At 37.7% G+C, this 18044-nt stretch overlaps 1 protein-coding gene across 2 annotated transcripts in view; it reads left to right on the top strand.

Annotated features, from left to right (window-relative positions):
* Positions 1–18044, top strand: part of LOC140227305 (protein numb-like) — a 211002-nt gene that overhangs the window by 123226 nt on the left and 69732 nt on the right. The gene's annotated exons all lie outside the window — the stretch shown is intronic.

Here is an 18044-nt window from a genome sequence, read left to right as displayed (position 1 = left end):
ACGATGCCAAAAAAACGCCAATTTTAAATCCGATTTTACTCGTCAGGATGGACGGTAACCCCCCATTTTCTGTACATATTCTGAAAGCTGATGAGTTGGACATGTTATTTCATGGGTTGGCGATGCTGGCAAAATGATTAAAAGATATCAAATTTCTTAATAAAGTAAAAAAAGTAAATTTTCAAAATGACGTCATCAAATTTCAAGTTTACTCGAGCGTATCTCACTTATCCTTTGCCAATTTACACCCAGATTTCAGTATGTTGTAGCTTATTAAATGATCTTTCATTAATATAATAACAACATTTTGATTGGATGGCGGCATCACCTCGTAAAAATGGATTGAATGTAATATTGTCAAATTTGACCAGTTTACGTGTTATCTCTATGGGAGAGCAGTTTTTTCTGGCAGTGAAAATTGACATGACTCTCTTTTTCGAGCAGTAGCTCACTTATGCTTCGGTGAATTTCTCCCAGATTTTAGTATGTTGTAGCTGAGACTTTGGGCTATCGTAAGTGTGCCCTCCATTTTTTCATACGACGTCGGCATCACGTCAAAAAACTTGGTTGAAAATGGCACGAGGCTTCGATGCAGCGTCATTTTGCTTAATACACAGGGCCTATGGAGAATGAAATAGGTCATTGCGTAGCGCATCCGACTCGTAACCCTAAGGTCCCTGGTTCGAGGCTCACCCCTGCCAATATTTTTTTATAATTTTTTTAAACACCTTTTTTCTTCTTTTTCTTTAGTTAATCTTAATCTCCCTTTCCTTACTTTATCTTTTTCTGATTTTTTTATGCTTCTCCTTCAAATTTCTATAAAATAACATAATTTTTTCTTTATTTTTCTTTCTTTCTACTACTTTCTGTGCAATAGATGAACAACAACAATGGCTATCAGTCCCATATTTTGCACATGTTTAGTACATGTCACGTACATTATTTCATAAAATAACAACTACTTGATCAGACACCATCTTGGGTATGTAAATTAGGGTCAAAGGTCATAAATGTTTCATCCTGTATCTTGGTGAATACATGTCCTATCTTTCCCATATTTTGCACACGCAAAGACCATGTTACAAGAATCATTTCATAAAATAATCACTTGTTGCTTAGACGCCATCTTGGGTGTGCAAAGTGAGGTCAAAGGTCAAATATACTTCATTCTGTATTTCCGTTAGTGTATACGGAATTCGGTACCAAAGATGGCAGGTCTCACTCCCTTTTCTAAATGAGAATCCAAACATCACACGGCCAATGTCCCGTCAACACAGATGAAACCTCTATGGTCACGAATATTTGGATCAGGACTCAAATCATTGATTTTCAAAGAGATCGGATCACCTAATTTGTCAGTGTTGACAAATTCCGAGTCTAGTTAGGTGATCCGAGTATCCTCTCGGATCACCTTCTGTTTTTGTACGGATTCTTTCTTCTTAGGTGATCCGAGTATCCTCTCGGATCACCTTCTGTATCTGTACTGATTCTTTGTTCTTCTTTTTAATCTTCTTTATTTCTGGACAAAATTTGTGCAGAGGTTAGCTCAGAAAGTGCACAGCCTCTCAACGTCAAACTTATACCATATATGTATCATGTCGCAAAGACGACAGCGCAAGTAAAATAATAGTGATCAGTCGACCGTGACGTCACTATGACGTCATTATATGAAAACACATTTTCATTCATATCTCATTATTGGAATGGAATTTTTCAATGAAATTTACGTCACATATATTTCAAGTCAAGCGCATTCTACTCATATTATCAAAATTCACATTTATTATTAAAAAGTGCGCGTACGCGCGCGTTGAAATATTTGTATGCTCAAATCGAGCTCAAATTTTTTTTGCACACGTTTCAGACCATTTGGAGCATTTTTTGAAAAATTGAAAAAATTGGACGGACGCGTACGCGCGCGCACATATACGCACGCACAGCTCATATGCAATAGAAATTTCCCTTTTTTTCACACGGATCGGATGTCTGAAATGTCAAGGAATGTTTCTACCAAGTTTCAAGTCAATCCGACTCAATATGACGTCATACGGGCCCGTCAAAGTTGAAATTCCGCGCGCGCGTCAATTGCGATATACAGTGCAACAATGCCAAAAAACCGCCAATTTTAAATCCGATTTTACTCGTCAGGATGGACGGTGACCCCCCATTTTCTTTACATATTTTGAAAGCTGATGAGTTGTACATATCATTTCATGGGTTGGCGATACTGAAAAAATGATTAAAAGATATCAAATTTCTTAATAAAGTAAAAAAAGTATATTTTCAAAATGACGTCATCAAATTTCAAGTTCACTCGAGCGTATCTCACTTATCCTTTGCCCATTTTCACACAAATTTCAGTATGTTGTAGCTTATTAAATGCTTTTTCATTAATATAATAACGGCATTTTGATTGGATGACGGCATCACATCGTAAAAATGGATTCAAAGTAATCTTGTCAAATTTGACCAGTTTACGTGTTATCTCTATGGGAGTGCAGTTTTTCTGGAAATGAAAATTGACATGACTATCTTTATCGAGCACTATCTCACTTATGCTTCGGTGAATTTCTCCCAAATTTTAGTATGTTGTAGCTGAGACTTTGGGCTATCGTTAATGTGCCCTTTGATTTTTCATACGACGTCGGCATCACGTCAAAAAATTTGGTTGAAATTAAAGCTTATCTTCGATGTATAGAGATATTTCTTCCTTTCTGCAACTTTCTTTGCAATAACTCAAGAAAGACAGCCCCTATCACCCCTATATTTTGCACATGTTTAGTTCTTGTTACGTACATTATTTGATAAAATAACAACTACTTGATCGGACACCATCTTGGGTATGTAAATTAGGGTCAAAGGTCATAAATATATCATCCTGTATCTTAATAAATACATGTCCTTTCTTTCCCATATTTTGCACACGTGAAGACCATGTTACAAGGATCATTTCACAAAATAACCACTTTTTGCTCAGATGCCATCTTGTCTGTGCAAAGTGGGGTCAAAGGTCATATGTACTTTTTTCTGTATCTTCGTTATGACGTGTTATCTCTATGGGAGGGAATTTTTCTAGACGTGAAAGTTGACATGATTGTCTTTATCGAGCACTAGCTCACTTACCCTTCGGTGAATTTCTCCCAGATCTTAATATGTTGTAGCTGAGACTTTGCGCTATCAGAAATATGCCTTTTGTTTTTCATACGATGTCTGGATCATGCTAAAAAAAACTTGGTTGAAATTAAAGCTTATCTTCGATGTATTGAGATATTTCTTTCTTTCTGCAACTTTCTTTGCAATAACTCAAGAAAAACAGCCTCTACTACCCCCATATTTTGCACATGTTTAGTTCATGTCACGTACATTATTTCATAAAATAACAACTACTTGATCGGACACAATCTTGGGTATGTAAATTAGGGTCAAAGGTCATAAATGTTTCATCCTGTATCTTGGTGAATACTTGTTCTATCGTTCCCATATTTTGCACACGCAAGGACCATTTTACAAGAATCATTTCACAAAATAACTACTTTTTGCTCAGATGCCATCTTTGGTGTGAAAAATGGGGTCAAAGGTCAAATATACTTCATTCTGTATCTTCGTTAGTGCATACGGAATTCGGTACCAAAGATGGCAGGTCTGACTCCCTTTTCTAAATGAGACTCCAAACATCACATGGCCAATGTCCTCTCAACACAGATGAAACCTGTATAGTCATGCCTATTGGGATCAGGACTCAAATCATTGATTTCCCAAGAGATCGGATCACCTAATTTGTCAGTGTTGACAAATTCCAAGTCTAGTTCTTCTTCTTCTTTTTCTTCTTTCTCCCCAAAAGTTGTGCATCGATTAGCTCAGAAAGTCCTCTTCCTATCAATTTCAAACTTATACCATATATGTATCGTCTCCCAAAGACGGCAATCGAACTAAAATCAAAGTGATCAGTCGACCGTGACGTCACTATGACGTCATTATATGAAAATACATTCTCAATCATATCTCATTAATGGAATGGAATGTTTCAATGAAATTTACGTCACATATATTTCAAGTCAAGCTCATTCTATTCATATTCTCAAAATTCATCTATACCTTAAAACGTGCGCGTACGCGCGCGTTGAAATATTTGTATGCTCAAATCGAGCTCAAATTTTTTTTGCACACGTTTCAGACCATTTGGAGCATTTTTTGAAAAATTGAAAAAATTTTACGGACGCGTACGCGCGCGCGCATATACGCACGCACAGCTCATATGCAATACAAATTTCCCGTTTTTTCACATTTATCGCCTGCCTGAAATGTCAAGGAATATTTCTACCAAGTTTCAAGTCAATCCGACTCAATATGACGTCATACGGGCCCGTCAAAGTTTAAATTCCGCGCGCGCGTCAATGGCGATATACAGTGCAACTATGCCAAAAAACCGTCAATTTTAAATCCGATTTTACTCGTCAGGATGGACGGTGATCCCCCATTTTCTTTACATATTCTGAAAGCTGATGAGTTGTACTTGTCATTTCATGGGTTGGCGATGCTGAAAAAATGATTAAAAGATATCAAATTTCTTAATAAAGTAAAAAAAGTAAATTTTCAAAATGACGTCATCAAATTTCAAGTTCACTCAAGCATATCTCACTTATTCTTTTGTCGATTTTCGTCCAAATTTCAATATGTTGTAGCTTATTTAATAATCTTTCAGTTATATATTAACAACATTTTGATTGGATGATGGCATCACCTCGTAAAAAGGGATTGAAAGTAACATTGTCAAATTTGACCAGTTTACGTGTTATCTCTATGGGAGTGCAGTTTTTCTGGAAATGAAAACTGACATGACTATCTTTACCGAGCACTAGCTCACTTATGCTTCGGTGAATTTCTCCCAGATTTTAATATGTTGTAGCTGAGACTTTGGGCTATCGTTACTGTGCCCTTCGTTTTTTCATGCAGTGTCGGGATCACGTCCAAAAACTTGGTTGAAATTAAAGCTTATCTTCGATGTATTGAGATATTCCTTTCTTTTTGCAACTTTCTTTACAATAACTCAAGAAAAACAAGCCCTATCAGCCCAATATTTTGCATATGTTTAGTTCATGTCACGTACATTATTTCATAAAATAACAACTACTTGATCAGACGTCATCTTGGGTATGTAAATTAGGGTCAAAGGTCATAAATGTATCATCTTGTATCTTGGTGAATACATGTCCTATCTTTTCCATATTTTGCACACGTAAAGACCATGTTACAAGGATCATTTCACAAAATAACCACTTTTTGCTCAGATGCCATCTTGGCTGTGCAAAGTGGGGTCAAAGGTCATATGTACTTCGTTCTTTATCTTCGTTATGACGTGTTATCTCTATGGGAGGGAATTTTTGTAGATGTGAAAATTGACATGATTGTCTTTATCGAGCACTAGCTCACTTATGCTTCGGTGAATTTCTCCCAGATTTTAATATGTTGTAGCTGAGACTTTGGGCTATCGGGAATGTGCCCTTCGTTTTTTCATGCAGTGTCGGGATCACGTCCAAAATCTTGGTTGAAATTAAAGCTTATCTTCGATGTATTGAGATATTCCTTTCTTTTTGCAACTTTCTTTACAATAACTCAAGAAAAACAAGCCCTATCAGCCCAATATTTTGCATATGTTTAGTTCATGTCACGTACATTATTTCATAAAATAACAACTACTTGATCAGACGTCATCTTGGGTATGTAAATTAGGGTCAAAGGTCATAAATGTATCATCTTGTATCTTGGTGAATACATGTCCTATCTTTTCCATATTTTGCACACGTAAAGACCATGTTACAAGGATCATTTCACAAAATAACCACCTTTTGCTCAGATGCCATCTTGTCTGCAAATTGGGGTCAAAGGTCAAATATACTTCATTCTGTATCTTCGGTAGTGTATACGGAATTGCGTACCATAGATGGCAGGTCTGACTCCCTTTTCTAAATGAGAATCCAAACATCACACGGCCAATATCCACTAAACACGGATGAAACCGGTATGGTCATGCCTATTGGGATCAGGAGACTCAAATCGTTGATTTACGAACAGATCGGATCACCTAATTTGTCAGTGTTGACAAATTCCGAGTCTAGTTCTTCTTCTTCTTCTTCTTTTTCTTATTTCTCCCCAAAAGTTGTGCATCGATTAGCTCAGAAAGTCCTTTTCCTATCAATATCAAAATTATACCATGTATGTATCATGTCCTAAAGACGACAGCGCAAGTAAAATCATAGTGATCAGTCGACCGTGACGTCACTATGACGTCATTATATGAAAACACATTTTCATTCATATCTCATTAATGGAATGGAATTTTGCAATGAAATTTACGTCACATATAATTCAAGTTATGCGCATTCTACTCATGTTCTCAAAATTCATATTTTCTCTTAAAACGTGCGCGTACGCGCGCGTTGAAATATTTGTATGCTCAAATCGAGCTCAAATTTTTTTTGCACACGTTTCAGACCATTTGGAGCATTTTTTGAAAAATTGAAAAAATTGGACGGACGCGTACGCGCGCGCACATATTCGCACACACAGCTCATATGCAATGGAAATTTCCCGTTTTTTTACATTTATCGGATGCCTGAATTGTCAAGAAATATTTCTACCAAGTTTCAAGTCAATCTGACTCAATATGACGTCATACGGGCCCGTCAAAGTTGAAATTCCGCGCGCGCGTCAATGGCGATATACAGTGCAACGATGCCAAAAAAACGCCAATTTTAAATCCGATTTTACTCGTCAGGATGGACGGTGACCCCCCATTTTCTTTACATATTCTGAAAGCTGATGAGTTGTACATGTCATTTCATGGGCTGGCTATGCTGGAAAAATGACTAAAAGATATCAAATATCTTAATAAAGTAAAAAAAGTAAATTTTCAAAATGACGTCATCAAATTTCAAGTTCAATCAAGCGTATCTCACTTATCCTTTGCCAATTTACACCCAGATTTCAGTATGTTGTAGCTTATTATATGATCTTTCATTAATATATTTACAACATTTTGATTGGATGACGGCATCACCTCGTAAAAATGGATTGAAAGTAATGTTGTCAAATTTGACCAGTTTACGTGTTATCTCTATGGGAGAGCAGTTTTTCTGGCAGTGAAAATTGACATGACTCTCTTTTTCGAGCACTAGCTCACTTATGCTTCGGTGAATTTCTCCCAGATTTTAGTATGTTGTAGCTGAGACTTTGGGCTATCGTAAGTGTGCCCTCCATTTTTTCATACGATGTCGGCATCACGTCGAAAAACTTGGTTGAAAATGGCACGAGGCTTCGATGCAGCGTCATTTTGCTTAATACACAGGGCCTATGGAGAATGAAATAGGTCATTGCGTAGCGCATCCGACTCGTAATCCTAAGGTCCCTGGTTCGAGGCTCACCCCTGCCAATATTTTTTTTTAATTTTTTTAAACACTTTTTTCTTCTTTTTCTTTAGTTAATCTTAATCTCCCTTCCCTTACTTTATCTTTTTCTGATTTTTTTATGCTTCTCCTTCAAATTTCTATAAAATAACAATTTTTCTTTATTTTTCTTTCTTTCTACTTTCTGTGCAATAGATGAACAACAACAATGGCTATCAATCCCATATTTTGCACATGTTTAATACATGTCACGTACATTATTTCATAAAATAACAACTACTTGATCGGACACCATCTTGGGTATGTAAATTAGGGTCAAAGGTCATAAATGTTTCATCCAGTATCTTGGTGAATACATGTCCTATCTTTCCCATATTTTGCACACGCAAAGACCATGTTACAAGAATCATTTCAAAAAATAATCACTTTTTGCTTAGACGCCATTTTGGGTGTGCAAAGTGAGGTCAAAGGTCAAATATACTTCATTCTGTATTTCCGTTAGTGTATACGGAATTCGGTACCAAAGATGGCAGGTCTCACTCCCTTTTCTAAATGAGAATCCAAATATCACACGGCCAATGTCTCTAAACAAGGATGAAACCTTATGGTCATGCCTATTGTGATCAGGACTCGAATCATTGATTAAAAAAAAAATCGGATCACCTAATTTGTCAGTCTTGACAAATTCCGGGTCTAGTTAGGTGATCCGAGTATCCTTCGGATCACCTTATGTATCTGTACTGATTCTTTCTTTATTTCTCCTCAAAAGTTGTGCAGAGGTTAGCTCAGAAAGCGCATTGCCTACCAATGTCAAACTTATACCATATATGTATCGTGTCCCAAAGACGACAATCAAACTAAAAGCAAAGTGATCAGTCGACCGTGACGTCACTATGACGTCATTATATGAAAACACATTCTCATTCATATCTCATTAATGGAACGGAATTTCTCAATGAAATTTACGTCACATATATTTCAAGTCAAGCGCATTCCACTCATATTCTCAAAATTCATATTTACGCTTAGGACGCGCGCGTACGCGCGCGTTGAAATATTTGTATGCTCAAATTGAGCTCAAAATTTTTTTTGCACACGTTTCAGACCATTTGGAGCATTTTTTGAAAAATTGAAAAAATTGGACGGACGCGTACGCGCGCGCACATATTCGGACACACAGCTCATATGCAATAGAAATTTTCAGTTTTTTCAAACGGATCAGATGTCCAAAATGTCAAGGAATATTTCTACCAAGTTTCAAGTCGATCCGACTCAATATGACGTCATACGGGCCCGTCAAAGTTGAAATTCCGCGCGCGCGTCAATGGCGATATACAGTGCAACGATGCCAAAAAAATGCCAATTTTAAATCCGATTTTACTCGTCAGGATGGACGGTGACCCCCCGTTTTCTTGACATATTCTGAAAGCTGATGGGTTGTACATGTTATTTCATGGGTTGGCGATGCTGGCAAAATGATTAAAAGATATCAAATTTCTTAATAAAGTAAAAAAAGTAAATTTTCAAAATGACGTCATCAAATTTCAAGTTTACTCGAGCGTATCTCACTTATCCTTGGCCGATTTTCACCCAGATTTCAGTATGCTGTAGCTTATTTAATGCTCTATCAGTTTTAATCCGTCATATATTTCGCTGGATGAAGTCTTCACCTCGTAAAAACAGATTGACGGTAACCTTGTCAAATTTGACCAATTTCCGAGTTATCTCTATAGGAGTGCAGTTTTTCTTTTCATGACTGTCTTTTTCGAGCACTATCTCACTTATCCTACGTTGAATTTCTCCCAGATTTTAATATGTTGTAGCTGAGACATTGTGCTATCATATAAGTACCCTTTGTTTTTTTCACACGATGTCGGTATCACGTCAAAATACTTGGTTGAAATTAAAGCTCATCAAAGATGTATTGAAATATTTCTTCGCGCAACTTTCTTTGCAAAAACTCAAGAAAAACATGCTTTATCACCACCATATTTTGCCCATGTTTAGTTCATGTCACCTACATTATTTCATAAAATAACGACTTCTTGATCAGACGCCATCTTGGGTATGTAAATAAGGGTCAAAGGTCATAACTGTTTCATCTTGTATCTTGGTGAATACCTGTCCTATCTTTGCCATATTTTGCACACTTATAGCCGATATCGCAAGAATCATTTCACAAATTAACCACCTTTTCCTCAGGTGCCATCTTGGGAGTGTAAAGGTGGGTCAAAGGTCATATTTATGTATTTGTTGCTGTATCTTCGTTATCTAGTGTATACAAAATTTAGTACCAAGGATGGCAGATATGACTCCCTTTTCTAAATGAGAATTCAAACATCACACGGCCAATGTCTCTAAACACAGATGAAACCTGTATGGTCATGCGTATTGCGATCAGGACTCGAATCATTGATAAAAAAAAAAAAAAAATCGGATCACCTTAATTTGTCAGTAATGACAAATTACAATCTCTAGTCTTCTTCTTCTTTCTTTATTTCTCCCCAAAAGTTGTGCAGAGGTTAGCTCAGAAAGTGCTATGCCTATCAAGTTCAAACTTATACCATGTATGTATCGTGTCCCAAAGACGGCAATCGAACTAAAATCAAAGTGATCAGTCGACCGTGACGTCACTATGACGTCATTATATGAAAACACATTCTCAATCATATCTCATTAATGGATCAGAATTTTTCAATGAAATTTACGTCACATATATTTCAAGTTATGCGCATTCTACTCATGTTCTCAAAATTCATATTTTCTCATAAAACGTGCGCGTACGCGCGCGTTGAAATATTTGTATGCTCCAATTGAGCTCAAAATTTTTTTGCACACGTTTCAGACCATTTAGAGCATTTTTTGAAAAATTGAAAAAATCGGACGGACGCGTACGCGCGCGCGCATATACGCACGCACAGCTCATATGCAATAGAAATTTCCCGCTTTTTCACACGGATCGGATGTCTGAAATGTCAAGAAATATTTATACCAAGTTTCAAGTCAATCCGACTCAATATGACGTCATACGGGCCCGTCAAAGTTGAAATTCCGCGCGCGCGTCAATGGCGATATACAGTGCAACTATGCCAAAAAACCGTCAATTTTAAATCCGATTTTACTCGTCAGGATGGACGGTGACCCCCCATTTTCTTTACCTTTTTTGAAAGCTGATGAGTTGTACATGTCATTTCAAGGGGTGGCAATGCTGACAAAATGATTAAAAGATATCAAATTTCTTAATAAAATAAAAAAAGTAAATTTTCAAAATGACGTCATCAAATTTCAAGTTCATTCGAGCGTATCTCACTAGTCCTTAGTCAATTTTCACCCAGATTTCAGTATGCTGTAGCTTATTTAATGTTCTTTCAAACATAAAACTAAAACATTTTGATTGGATGACGGCATCACCTCGTAAAAATGGATTGAAAGTAATCTTGTCAAATTTGACCAGTTTACGTGTTATCTCTATGGGAGTGCAGTTTTTCTGGAAATGAAAATTGACATGACTATCTTTATCGAGCACTAGCTCACTTACCCTTCGGTAAATTTCTCCCAGATTTTGATATATTGTAGCTGAGACTTTACGCTACCGTAAGTGTGCCCTTCGTTTTTTCATACGAGGTCAGGATCACGTCAAAAATTTTGGTTGAAATTAAAGCTTATCTTCGATGTATTGAGATATTTCTTTCTTTCTGCAACTTTCTTTGCAATAACTCCAGAAAAACAGCCTCTATCACTTCCATATTTTGCACATGTTTAGTTCATGTCACGTACATTTTTTCATAATATAACAACTACTTGATCAGACACCATCTTGGGTATGTAAATTAGGGTCAAAGGTCATAAGTGTTTCATCCTGTATCATAGTGAATACATGTCCTATCTTTCCCATATTTTGCACACGCAAAGACCATGTTACAAGGATTATTTCACAAAATAACCACTTTTTGCTCAGATGCCACCTTGTCTGTGGAAATTGGGGTAAAGGGCATATGTACTTCTTTCTGTATCTTCGTTATGACGTGTAATCTCTATGGGAGGGAATTTCTTTAAATGTGACAATTGACATCATTGTCTTTATCGAGCACTAGCTCACTTACCCTTTTGTGAATTTCTCCCAGATTTTAATATGTTGTAGCTGAGACATTGCGCTATCTAAAGTGTGCCTTTGTTTTTTCATACAATGTCGGGATCATGTTTAAAAACTTGGTTGAAATTAAAGCTTATCTTCGATGTATTGAGAAACTTCTGTCTTTCTGCAACTTTCTTTGCAATAACTCAAGAAAAACAGCCCCTGTCACCTCCATATTTTGTACATGTTTAGTTCATGTCACGTACATTATTTCATAAAATAAAAACTACTTAATCGGACACCATCTTGGGTATGTAAATTATGGTCCAAGGTCATAGATATTTTATCTTGTATCTTAGTGAATACCTGTCCTATCTTTCCCATATTTTGCACACGTATAGACGATGTCGCGAGAATCTTTTCACAAAATAACCACTTTTTGCTCAGATGCCATCTTGGGAGTGTAAAGGTGGGTCAAAGGTCACATGTATTTGTTGCTGTATCTTTGTTATCTATAATGTATACAGAATTCAGTACCAAGGTGGGCAGATAATTATGACTCCCTTTTCTAAATGAGAATCCAAACATCACACGGCCAATCTCTCTAAACACAGATGAAACGTGTATGGTCATGCGTAGAAATTGCGATCAGGACTCGAATCATTGATAAAAAAAAAAAATCGGATCACCTTAATTTGTCAGTAATGACAAATTACAATCTCTAGTTATGTACTAAAAACTAATTTTTGTAAGAGGAATTGCCTCAATGTTCCACTGAGCCTTTCGAGTCAGATTTCTACCTTTGACCTCTGATGACCTCAGATGACCTATGATGAGGCCAATGACCTCAAAATGTCAGAACATTGATATTTGGTGCAATTGGTTGATGACAAACATGATTTAGATGTTATATTCATTTGTTTTACAATTGAATTGTTTTCCTATTCCACAGAGCAAGAGAAATTACTCACGTGTCTCTACCTTTGACCTCTGAGGAAGGTGACAGGTCAATGACCTCAAAATATCAGAATATTGATATTCTATGTATAGTCAATGGTCAACTTTGTAATACCCGATGTACAATCATTTATGCTATAATAGAAGAATCTTGTCATTCCATGGAACATTGGTCATTAGCCTGTGCATTATATCCAACTTTGACCTCTCAGGACAATGAAAGGTCACTGAGGTCACATGTGTAGGCTTACCTGCATTGATGTTTGGCTTCATTGGTGTAATCGTAAATGCTTAATCATGTACAAATCACGCATTGATGTTTTGATCAAAGTATGTATGCATATTCCACAGAGCATTGGTTTATAGTAACAGGTCTCTGAAATGTGAGAGGTCAATTACTTCAGAAATAAAGCTTAAGTTTCTTGAGTGATGGCAGCGACCTCAAATACAACTGTTAGTGTTATGTTTGGGTTAGTTATGTAGACTAGCAAATATGGCCAAGTCGACACTCGAGGAAAACCCACGAGACTGATATACAGAGTGTTTAATCTATTCAGTGTCTCATACATCTTTTCCCCCATTTGTCGGACTCATTATGGGACTGGTTTGCCTAAGTGTCAAGCTCATGGGCAATATTTGCATAGTTTCCAGCTGGTGGGCCTGTATTGGCCAGTGCAAAAGCTGGTGGGTTGTTACAGTATGACTGCGATGAATGACTCATGGTCCTGGAGTATACAGTCCACAGCTGCGACATCATGGACCATCTTGAAAACTTCGACATACTGTGAGGCCCAACATGCATTCCACATGAAGCAATCCTGTGTATTGCAACTAGCTATTGCCATCCGAGACCTACCCAGGGAATAGATAAGCATTCATGGCAAACCATGGAGAAAGCGGATTGTGCAAAATATTTTGGAGTTCCAATAGGAGGCTCAGCTGGAATCAAATCGCCACAGCAGCTTAAAAAGGTTATACTTCAAGCAAAGACTCTCTCCAGACGAAGATACGAGTATCATAAAGTTCAGGTGTTTTGCTACTCCATGCCGCTCAGGACTGTCCTGGAATATGCATGCATCATCTGGGATCCATTCACCCAGGTGAAACATCATGAAGTTTGGAATGATCCAGAGAAGATATGCACTCTTTAGCTGCAATGACCATCATATGCAAAACAAGCAGTGTTACAGCCACACTTGAAAAACAAAACAAAGCAAAACTGCATCAAGAACCCCACAATATCCACTCCGCAGGAAGTTGTGGCTCTATTGCTGCATTCTTCAAAAAGGGCAAATGACCAAAAATGTCAGGCATCATTTGCAAGAACACAAAGTAGGCCTACTCCTAAAAAAGGTGGCGGCTACTCTCGGCCACTGTCTCTTGTATCTCTTTGAAACACTTCAGGAGAGAGATACTCAATATTCAGCTCTGTTATTAAAGATACATATGTCTCTCTTTTTGTTTTTGCATTTGTTTGTTGTTTTTTGCTTCATATAGGTCTTTGGATACCTTCTTTAACCAATTAAGAAAAGGCTCCATGGCAGAATATTACAAGATTGCACAGTATAATAAAGAAGAAGAAGAAGAAGAAGAAGAAGGACAATAGGAAACGAGATCTGCTGTCAATGATGCAGAGCCAATGCCAATCAGTTCCATGGCAGATCTTAGTCGGGACTGCAAAGGTTTGGATGTCTCTCTCTGTTGACAAAGGATATTCTAAAGCTCCAAGTAAGTCCATGGGGTGGTTTACATTGTCTGGGCATAGAGGGTTGGGTTGGGTATATGAGGATATGATGCTTTGTTATAACAATTAGGTCTGAGATATCTATTTTTTGTTTGTTTTGACCATCCCTCATGGATCTCCAACGAAAAGGAATGATAATGTGTTAGACCCAGCCGCCACCGTGTTTTTTTCAATAGATTTTGATATTACAGTGTAGTTGAGAACCGCTCATTGTCCTAGATGGAAGTCAAAATTGAACTGTGTGTGGAATACTCTGCATAAAATTTTGGACACACACACACACACACACAAAATGCATTTTTTTAATATAATTATTATTTCATAAGCAGCAGGCCATTACAAACCAATGAGACCAGACATCAATATTCTTACATTTTGATGCATATCTTTCAATATCCTCCAGAGGTCAGAGGATCATCGCTAATGTTCATGTGAAATGAGTACACGCCTTTTGAATTGCTCAATTTTATTGCTATAGAAATACACAATATGTGCATCATGTCAATCATTAAATATTGTATCAGTTTCATTTTCAGTCTTGGATTATTTTTTCTATGTACAAATAAAATCGTGGCAAAGTAAACAACTTTCACATCAAAATATAAACGAGAATACTAAAAAAGAAATAGATGTAATAACGTGCAAGGCAAATACCAGGCCTACATCATCTTAAGGTATACCGGTGAAGGAAATCACCTTATTGATAAACAATTTACTTGACTGGGATAGCGACCACTGAACAATATTGTTTCTTAAAACTCTCTCTTCTTTTCAACAAGTGGAATAAAACACATGCACATACCGGGGCATTAGCTTGGAGGAGGGGTGGGGTGGTGGCAGGGATAGTTGACCCCCACCCCATTAAATTCTGAGATGTGGACTATGTTTTGTTGTTGTTTTTTGCTTTTTGCTTTTTAGACAGAAAACTGCCCAAGTTTTTCACTTTAAGTGTGCATCGGATTGTTAAAATTTGGGGAGTCAACTTAGGGCGGTGAGTTGGCTCAGTCGGTAGCGCGTCTGCCTCACGACCACGCGGCCCGGGTTCGAACCCGAGTCTGGACTGAGCAATGTTGTGTGTAAACATACCGTCCCCTCTAGCAAGAGGCAAAACACAGTGTCCCTCGGATAGGACATAAAATGGAGGTCCCGTGTATGAGAGAGTCACAGCTCATGCACGTAAAAGATCCCGCTTCATTCATTCATCGAAAAGAGCAGGGTGTCTAACCCGGTGAAGCGGTCCCACCCCACATCCAACTGGACCCCATGGAAGACCAGCTTAGTGTAGCTGAATATGGGCTATCCAGCCATCTTCACAGATGGAAAATGAACAACAACAATTCTGAAATGCAAAATCTCCCTTCTGTGAGAGGGGATATCTCCTCTCGATAGACTCCTTCACCCTGCTTGGTTCCTTCCACAGATATAACATACTTTGGGGAATGATAATTTACCTTATTCTATGAAAAACGTTTTTAAGAGATATTTTTATTTGAATTCCAAAGATGAAAAGGCTTTCCTATATATGCACGATTGTTCATTTTGGAGGGCAAGAGCCATTTGCCCCGCCTCCCGAGAAAATATGGGAGGGGGAATGGTGGGGACATAAAACTTTGCCTCCAAGTATTTCCTGAGATTGAGATTTTTTTTCTTCACTTTTTTGACAGAAAATGAATTGTCACTGAACATTTTAGCTATAGTATGCACCAGATTAAAAGACAGAATCTCCTTTGCATACCCCTCCCCCACACTATCTTTCGTTATGTCCCCTTCCATATACGCTCAGTGCTTTTGTCCCATTTTTGTTCTATATCATCACAAAGTATGTACTAGATCTTTAATTTCAGTTCCGACATATTAAAGAAAATCCCTCTTGTTGGAGGGGGTAGTGTATCTTTCAATTAACAATCCCTCCTCGGTTTCTACCCTTAGATTCGGTACTACTCCTTTTACTGATAATTTCCCAAATATTCCATCATAAATGTGTATACTAGATTTTTTTTCGACATTTCTATTCTTACTGCAAAGGCTCCCTCGCATGGGAAGGATTGGGGGACAGCACCTTTCATACCCTCCTCTCGCTGTATCAACCTCTCCTCCATGCATTGATTATGGCTACACATTTGGGTATGGGCTTTTTTTTTCAAAATGGTAGTTCAACTAAGAGTGGCACGAGATCATTGAATTGCAAACAAAAGAATGCAAAAGCTCCATAATTTGGGAGGGGGATGCCTCCACCCACATCCTTCTGTCGATTGGTCTTCCTCCATAGATGGCTGACTTACTACACCTTTTTGATACAAATTTCGAGGTATTCCTTCAAAAGTACCTGTGTGCCAGGTCGTTGAATCTCATTTCTCAAAATACAAGAGCTCTGTCGAATGGGAGTGGAATACCCTACCCTCGCCAACGCTGCGCTTCCTGGGTTCCCATCCATATAGACTTGGTACACCTTGGTGATCCATAATTTTCCAAATATTCCCCAAAACGTATGCATCAGATTCTTTAAAAAAAAAAAAACCAAAAAAACTTCGTCTTTGGGAGGAGGGTAGGTGAGATGCGCCCACACCCCATCAACTTCCGTATAAGTGATGACGCACACATTAAACAAGAGCTACACTGAATCACTGATTTCAGGTCTAAACCTGCAAAAATCCAACCCCCCACCCACATCCTCCCCCTCCCCCTCCGCTTCATTCCTTTGCACCATGAACTTATGCTTTTACATATTTTCCAAGTCCCCCCCCCCCACGTGAAAACAGATCGACACCCCTTGCTCTGTGCACATACCCGACTTAGATAATTACCTGAAAAGTTCTGCGGAATGAGTAGCCACTTTTTCGGTAACAGAAATGCATGGTTTGTAAGCCCTACATTATAAACAATTATTAACTATTAACTATCGCAATATCAATATTAACATCCTCACATTTCATTCGAGGTATTTGACCTTGTGTGATTTTCATAGGTGAACGGTAATGGCTCGTTAATAAACAGGGCCTACGAGTGCTCTCTAAAACATCATCATGTTTACCATTGATGATGCCAAACTATTCTGATACTTTGAGGTCATTGACCTCTCGAGATCATCAGAGGTCAAAGGCAGAAACTCGTCTGTGTGCCTTGGAATATGAAGACGATGTCATTGTACACAGATATGCTTGTTTTGTACATCATTACCATGTTTGACCTTTCACCAATGATGTCATACTTCAATATTCTGATATTCTGAGGTCATTGACCTCTCAAGGTCATCAGAGGTCAAAGGTAGAAACCTGTCTACTCTTTAGAATATGAAGACAATTTCATTGTAAGACAGATATGTTTGTTTTGTACATATTAACAATGGTTACCATTAACTTATGACATCACAGATCAATATAATATTTTGAGGTCATTGACCTCCAAAGGTCATCAGAGGTCAAAGGTTAAAACCTGTCAATGCTCTGTGGAATCAGAAAATGGTTTCCCTGAAGTATAGATGCATGTTTAGTGAATCATAACCACATATATCATTCACAAATGTCTAAAAGCATCGATATTTTGATATTTAAAGTTCATTGACCTCTGGAGGTCATCAGAGGTCAAAGGTAAAAACCTGTCAGTGCTCTGTTGAATCTGGAAATGATTTCTCTGTGGTATAAATGCATGTTTAGTGCAACATAATCACATAAATAATTTGCAAATGTCTAAAAACATCGAATTTCTGATATCTAAAGTACATTGACCTCTGGAGGTCATCAGAGGTCAAATCAGACTTACCTCCCGATCTTAAAATAAATCTTATGGTATGTACTAACACTGGTGAAAGTTTCATGCTTTAGTCAAATTTTGCACAATTCACGTGATTTTGAGGACGTGTTACTAT

This window comes from Diadema setosum, chromosome 1, assembly GCF_964275005.1.
Source record: "Diadema setosum chromosome 1, eeDiaSeto1, whole genome shotgun sequence".
Classification (NCBI taxonomy): domain Eukaryota; kingdom Metazoa; phylum Echinodermata; class Echinoidea; order Diadematoida; family Diadematidae; genus Diadema; species Diadema setosum.
Note: the sequence above shows the minus strand (reverse complement) of the source record. Positions and strands in the feature narration are given on the sequence as shown.